General features: G+C 43.7%; 2 long non-coding RNA genes across 27 annotated transcripts; both read left to right on the top strand.

The window, feature by feature from the left end:
• The first annotated feature begins 92 nt into the window (after positions 1-92).
• Positions 93-889, top strand: LOC127925850 (uncharacterized). 2 transcript variants are annotated; one of them, XR_008122537.1, is made up of 5 exons: positions 93-179; positions 252-431; positions 504-575; positions 648-719; positions 791-889. It is a non-coding gene; the product is annotated as an uncharacterized LOC127925850 (long non-coding RNA). The 2 variants fall into 2 exon arrangements; XR_008122538.1 differs by having other exon boundaries at positions 114-215; positions 791-882.
• Positions 890-2060: 1171 nt separating this feature from the next.
• On the top strand, positions 2061-7619 carry LOC127925849 (uncharacterized). Of its 25 annotated transcripts, XR_008122531.1 has the most exons (5): positions 2061-2618; positions 3010-3167; positions 3642-3720; positions 3958-6406; positions 6724-7619. It is a non-coding gene; the product is annotated as an uncharacterized LOC127925849 (long non-coding RNA). The 25 variants fall into 25 exon arrangements; XR_008122532.1 differs by lacking the exon at positions 3010-3167 and having other exon boundaries at positions 3642-3957; positions 4195-6406; XR_008122517.1 differs by lacking the exon at positions 3010-3167 and having other exon boundaries at positions 3642-3957; positions 4037-6406.
• The last annotated feature ends 26 nt before the right edge of the window (positions 7620-7645 follow it).

Below are 7645 nucleotides of genomic sequence, written 5' to 3'. Positions count from 1 at the left end.
GTTTAATAACTATGTGGTATGGCTGAGGGTGCAAGGTTAAATAACTATGTGGTATGGCTGAGGGGTGCAAGGTTAAATAACTATTTGGGATGGCTGAGGGGTGCAAGGTTTAATAACTATGTGGGATGGCTGAGGGGTACAAGGTTAAATAACTATGTGGGATGGCTGAGGGGTGCAAGGTTAAATAACTATGTGGGATGGCTGAGGGGTGCAAGGTTAAATAACTATGTGGGATGGCTGAGGGGTGCGAGGTTAAATAACTATGTGGGATTGCTGAGGGGTGCAAGGTTAAATAACTATGTGGGATGGCTGAGGGGTACAAGGTTAAATAACTATGTGGGATGGCTGAGGGGTACAAGGTTAAATAACTATGTGGGATGGCTGAGGGGTGCAAGGTTTAATAACTATGTGGGATGGCTGAGGGGTGCAAGGTTAAATAACTATGTGGGATGGCTGAGGGGTACAAGGTTAAATAACTATGTGGGATGGCTGAGGGGTACAAGGTTAAATAACTATGTGGGATGGCTGAGGGGTGCAAGGTTAAATAACTATGTGGGATGGCTGAGGGGTGCAAGGTTAAATAACTATGTGGGATGGCTGAGGGGTACAAGGTTAAATAACTATGTGGGATGGCTGAGGGGTACAAGGTTAAATAACTATGTGGGATGGCTGAGGGGTGCAAGGTTAAATAACTATGTGGGATGGCTGAGGGGTGCAAGGTTAAATAACTATTTGGGATGGCTGAGGGGTGCAAGGTTAAATAACTATGTGGGATGGCTGAGGGTGCAAGGTTAAATAACTATGTGGGATGGCTGAGGGGTGCAAGGTTAAATAACTATGTGGGATGGCTGAGGGGTGCAAGGTTAAATAACTATGTGGGATGGCTGAGGGTGCAAGGTTAAATAACTATGTGGGATGGCTGAGGGTGCAAGGTTAAATAACTATGTGGGATGGCTGAGGGTGCAAGGTTAAATAACTATTTGGGATGGCTGAGGGGTGCAAGGTTTAATAACTATGTGGGATGGCTGAGGGGTGCAAGGTTTAATAACTATTTGGGATGGCTGAGGGTGCAAGGTTTAATAACTATGTGGGATGGCTGAGGGGTGCAAGGTTTAATAACTATGTGGGATGGCTGAGGGTGCAAGGTTTAATAACTATGTGGGATGGCTGAGGGTGCAAGGTTTAATAACTATGTGGGATGGCTGAGGGGTGCAAGGTTTAATAACTATGTGGGATGGCTGAGGGTGCAAGGTTTAATAACTATGTGGGATGGCTGAGGGGTGCAAGGTTTAATAACTATGTGGGATGGCTGAGGGTGCAAGGTTTAATAACTATGTGGGATGGCTGAGGGGTGCAGGGTTCAATAACAACTATGTGGGATGGCTGAGGGGTGCAAGGTTTAATAACTATGTGGGATGGCTGAGGGGTGCAGGGTTCAATAACAACTATGTGGGATGGCTGAGGGGTGCAGGGTTCAATAACAACTATGTGGGATGGCTGAGGGGTACAAGGTTTAATAACTATGTGGGATGGCTGAGGGGTGCAAGGTTTAATAACTATGTGGGATGGCTGAGGGGTGCGAGGTTTAATAACTATGTGGGATGGCTGAGGGGTGCGAGGTTTAATAACTATGTGGGATGGCTGAGGGGTACAAGGTTTAATAACTATGTGGGATGGCTGAGGGGTGCGAGGTTTAATAACTATGTGGGATGGCTGAGGGGTACAAGGTTTAATAACTATGTGGGATGGCTGAGGGGTACAAGGTTTAACAACTATGTGGGATGGCTGAGGGGTACAAGGTTAAATAACTATGTGGGATGGCTGAGGGGTACAAGGTTTAATAACTATGTGGGATGGCTGAGGGGTACAAGGTTTAATAACTATGTGGGATGGCTGAGGGGTACAAGGTTTAACAACTATGTGGGATGGCTGAGGGGTACAAGGTTTAATAACTATGTGGGATGGCTGAGGGGTACAAGGTTTAATAACTATGTGGGATGGCTGAGGGGTACAAGGTTTAACAACTATGTGGGATGGCTGAGGGGTGCAAGGTTTAATAACTATGTGGGATGGCTGAGGGGTGCAGGGTTCAATAATAACTATGTGGGATGGCTGAGGGGTGCAGGGTTCAATAACAACTATGTGGGATGGCTGAGGGGTGCAGGGTTCAATAACAACTATGTGGGATTGCTGAGGGGTGCAAGGTTTAATAACTATGTGGGATGGCTGAGGGGTGCAGGGTTCAATAACAACTATGTGGGATTGCTGAGGGGTGCAAGGTTTAATAACTATGTGGGATGGCTGAGGGGTGCAGGGTTCAATAACAACTATGTGGGATTGCTGAGGGGTGCAAGGTTTAATAACTATGTGGGATGGCTGAGGGGTGCAGGGTTCAATAACAACTATGTGGGATTGCTGAGGGGTGCAAGGTTTAATAACTATGTGGGATGGCTGAGGGGTGCAGGGTTCAATAACAACTATGTGGGATTGCTGAGGGGTGCAGAGACAGTCTGGGATATTAAATAGAACACCCTGATAGGTTATTGTATACAGTGGTTCATTCAGGAGTCTGATGGTAGCAGAGACAGTCTGGGATATTAAATAGAACACCCTGATAGGTTATTGTATACAGTGGTTCATGCAGGAGTCTGATGGTAGCAGAGACAGTCTGGGATATTAAATAGAACACCCTGGATAGGTTATTGTATACAGGGTTCATGCAGGAGTCTGATTTGTGCAGACAGTCTGGGATATTAAATAGAACAATCCCTGATAGGTTATTGTATACAGTGGTTCATGCAGGTCTGATGGGTAGCAGCAGAGGGACAGTCTGGGATATTAAATAGAACACCCTTGATAGTTGATGGTATACAGTGGTTCATGCAGGAGTCTGATATGAGACAGTCTGGGATATTAAATAGAACACCCTGATAGGTTATTGTATACAGTGGTTCATGCAGGAGTCTGATGGTAGCAGACAGTCTGGGGATTAAATAGAACACCTGATAGGTTATTGTATACAGTGGTTCATGCAGGAGTCTGATGGTAGCAGAGACAGTCTGGGATATTAAATAGAACACCCTGATAGGTTATTGTATACAGTGGTTCATGCAGGAGTCTGATGGTAGCAGAGACAGTCTGGGATATTAAATAGAACACCCTGATAGGTTATTATTGCATACAGTGGTTCATTCAGGAGTCTGATGGTAGCAGAGACAGTCTGGGGGATATTAAACAGAACACCCTGATAGGTTATTGTATACAGTGGCTCATGCAGGAGTCTGATGGTAGCAGAGACAGTCTGGGATATTAAATAGAAACACCCTGATAGGTTATTGTATACAGTGGTTCATTCAGGAGTCTGATGGCAGCAGAGACAGTCCTGGGATATTAAATAGAACACCCTGATAGGTTATTGTATACAGTGGTTCAGTCCAGAGTCTGATGGTAGCAGAGACAGTCTGGGATACATTAACAGAAAACACCCCTGATATTGCATACAGTGGTTCATTCAGAGTCCGATGCACAGAGACAGTCTGGGATATTAAATAGAACACCCCTGATAGGTTGCATACAGTGGTTCATGCAGAGTCTGATGGTAGCAGAGACAGTCTGGGATATTAAACAGAACACCCTGATAGGTTATTGTATACAGTGGTTCATTCAGGAGTCTGATGGTAGCAGAGACAGTCTGGGATATTAAATAGAACACCCTGATAGGTTATTGTATACAGTGGTTCATGCAGGAGTCTGATGGTAGCAGAGACAGTCTGGGATATTAAATAGAACACCCTGATAGGTTATTGTATACAGTGGTTCATGCAGGAGTCTGATGGTAGCAGAGACAGTCTGGGATATTAAATAGAACACCCTGATAGGTTATTGTATACAGTGGTTCATGCAGGAGTCTGATGGTAGCAGAGACAGTCTGGGATATTAAATAGAACACCCTGATAGGTTATTGTATACAGTGGTTCATTCAGGAGTCTGATGGTAGCAGAGACAGTCTGGGATATTAAATAGAACACCCTGATAGGTTATTGTATACAGTGGTTCATGCAGGAGTCTGATGGTAGCAGAGACAGTCTGGGATATTAAATAGAACACCCTGATAGGTTATTGTATACAGTGGTTCATTCAGGAGTCTGATGGTAGCAGAGACAGTCTGGGATATTAAATAGAACACCCTGATAGGTTATTGTATACAGTGGTTCATGCAGGAGTCTGATGGTAGCAGAGACAGTCTGGGATATTAAATAGAACACCCTGATAGGTTATTGTATACAGTGGTTCATTCAGGAGTCTGATGGTAGCAGAGACAGTCTGGGATATTAAATAGAACACCCTGATAGGTTATTGTATACAGTGGTTCATTCAGGAGTCTGATGGTAGCAGAGACAGTCTGGGATATTAAATAGAACACCCTGATAGGTTATTGTATACAGTGGTTCATGCAGGAGTCTGATGGTAGCAGAGACAGTCTGGGATATTAAATAGAACACCCTGATAGGTTATTGTATACAGTGGTTCATGCAGGAGTCTGATGGTAGCAGAGACAGTCTGGGATATTAAATAGAACACCCTGATAGGTTATTGTATACAGTGGTTCATGCAGGAGTCTGATGGTAGCAGAGACAGTCTGGGATATTAAATAGAACACCCTGATAGGTTATTGTATACAGTGGTTCATGCAGGAGTCTGATGGTAGCAGAGACAGTCTGGGATATTAAATAGAACACCCTGATAGGTTATTGTATACAGTGGCTCATGCAGGAGTCTGATGGTAGCAGAGACAGTCTGGGATATTAAATAGAACACCCTGATAGGTTATTGTATACAGTGGTTCATTCAGGAGTCTGATGGTAGCAGAGACAGTCTGGGATATTAAATAGAACACCCTGATAGGTTATTGTATACAGTGGTTCATTCAGGAGTCTGATGGTAGCAGAGACAGTCTGGGATATTAAATAGAACACCCTGATAGGTTATTGTATACAGTGGTTCATTCAGGAGTCTGATGGTAGCAGAGACAGTCTGGGATATTAAATAGAACACCCTGATAGGTTATTGTATACAGTGGTTCATGCAGGAGTCTGATGGTAGCAGAGACAGTCTGGGATATTAAATAGAACACCCTGATAGGTTATTGTATACAGTGGTTCATGCAGGAGTCTGATGGTAGCAGAGACAGTCTGGGATATTAAATAGAACACCCTGATAGGTTATTGTATACAGTGGTTCATGCAGGAGTCTGATGGTAGCAGAGACAGTCTGGGATATTAAATAGAACACCCTGATAGGTTATTGTATACAGTGGTTCATGCAGGAGTCTGATGGTAGCAGAGACAGTCTGGGATATTAAATAGAACACCCTGATAGGTTATTGTATACAGTGGTTCATGCAGGAGTCTGATGGTAGCAGAGACAGTCTGGGATATTAAATAGAACACCCTGATAGGTTATTGTATACAGTGGCTCATGCAGGAGTCTGATGGTAGCAGAGACAGTCTGGGATATTAAATAGAACACCCTGATAGGTTATTGTATACAGTGGTTCATTCAGGAGTCTGATGGTAGCAGAGACAGTCTGGGATATTAAATAGAACACCCTGATAGGTTATTGTATACAGTGGTTCATTCAGGAGTCTGATGGTAGCAGAGACAGTCTGGGATATTAAATAGAACACCCTGATAGGTTATTGTATACAGTGGTTCATGCAGGAGTCTGATGGTAGCAGAGACAGTCTGGGATATTAAATAGAACACCCTGATAGGTTATTGTATACAGTGGTTCATGCAGGAGTCTGATGGTAGCAGAGACAGTCTGGGATATTAAATAGAACACCCTGATAGGTTATTGTATACAGTGGTTCATGCAGGAGTCTGATGGTAGCAGAGACAGTCTGGGATATTAAATAGAACACCCTGATAGGTTATTGTATACAGTGGTTCATGCAGGAGTCTGATGGTAGCAGAGACAGTCTGGGATATTAAATAGAACACCCTGATAGGTTATTGTATACAGTGGTTCATTCAGGAGTCTGATGGTAGCAGAGACAGTCTGGGATATTAAATAGAACACCCTGATAGGTTATTGTATACAGTGGTTCATGCAGGAGTCTGATGGTAGCAGAGACAGTCTGGGATATTAAATAGAACACCCTGATAGGTTATTGTATACAGTGGTTCATGCAGGAGTCTGATGGTAGCAGAGACAGTCTGGGATATTAAATAGAACACCCTGATAGGTTATTGTATACAGTGGTTCATGCAGGAGTCTGATGGTAGCAGAGACAGTCTGGGATATTAAATAGAACACCCTGATAGGTTATTGTATACAGTGGTTCATTCAGGAGTCTGATGGTAGCAGAGACAGTCTGGGATATTAAATAGAACACCCTGATAGGTTAGTTGTATACAGTGGTTCATTCAGGAGTCTGATGGTAGCAGAGACAGTCTGGGATATTAAATAGAACACCCTGATAGGTTATTGTATACAGTGGTTCATGCAGGAGTCTGATGGTAGCAGAGACAGTCTGGGATATTAAATAGAACACCCTGATAGGTTATTGTATACAGTGGTTCATGCAGGAGTCTGATGGTAGCAGAGACAGTCTGGGATATTAAATAGAACACCCTGATAGGTTATTGTATACAGTGGTTCATGCAGGAGTCTGATGGTAGCAGAGACAGTCTGGGATATTAAATAGAACACCCTGATAGGTTATTGTATACAGTGGTTCATGCAGGAGTCTGATGGTAGCAGAGACAGTCTGGGATATTAAATAGAACACCCTGATAGGTTATTGTATACAGTGGTTCATTCAGGAGTCTGATGGTAGCAGAGACAGTCTGGGATATTAAATAGAACACCCTGATAGGTTATTGTATACAGTGGCTCATGCAGGAGTCGGTCCTTACACCCTAGAGGCCTTTTTTTAAGTCTCTGTATTCCTAGAACAATAAGCATTCATCTATTGTAATCACAGCTACCCACCTCTCTCTTCTCCTCCTCCTCTCCTTCTCATCCTCTATAATGATGAAGTGCTCTGACAGACAGAGCTGCTGTCTTGATGTATCATTCATCACTGTGGACTGTGCTGGATTATGGCTGCTAGTAGTTCTCTGGCCTGGCAGACACACAGTGAGGGAAGCAGGAGTATGGCTGCAAGTAGTTCTCTGGCCTGGCAGACACACAGTGAGGGGGTTTTAATGTCAAGGAGATGTGGGGGGAACCGGGAGGAGAAGTATTAAGATCAATAACCCAAGCCGGTCTGAAGTGGCTACTCTTATTTCAACTGTTTCTCCCAAGTGCCAGGACGCCAAGGGAACGTGAGGAGGAGAATAGACACAAAATAATGAAGCATTTTCTCTTGTTTTAATCTACCGATGGTTTCATATTTAGTCACTGCCCTGCTATGCTTCTTTTTCCCCTGTGCAATTCCTCACTCAAATATGTAGTTGTAATGAACTAATCATGCGTAGGTACATTTGTACAGACCTTTTCCATCAGCAGCCATTGATAAATTTGACATGTGTTTCCACAATAAGAAAAAAACCAGCTCAGCCCAGAGCACACAGGGCTGAGACAGAGAGGGAGTTGTGTAAGGGGGATGGAATGCAGGAAAGAGGGGAGGGTAGGCGG

Source organism: Oncorhynchus keta, unplaced genomic scaffold (genome assembly GCF_023373465.1).
Source record: "Oncorhynchus keta strain PuntledgeMale-10-30-2019 unplaced genomic scaffold, Oket_V2 Un_contig_6352_pilon_pilon, whole genome shotgun sequence".
Taxonomy (NCBI): Eukaryota; Metazoa; Chordata; class Actinopteri; order Salmoniformes; family Salmonidae; genus Oncorhynchus; species Oncorhynchus keta.
This window is presented reverse-complemented; position numbering and strand designations above follow the sequence as displayed.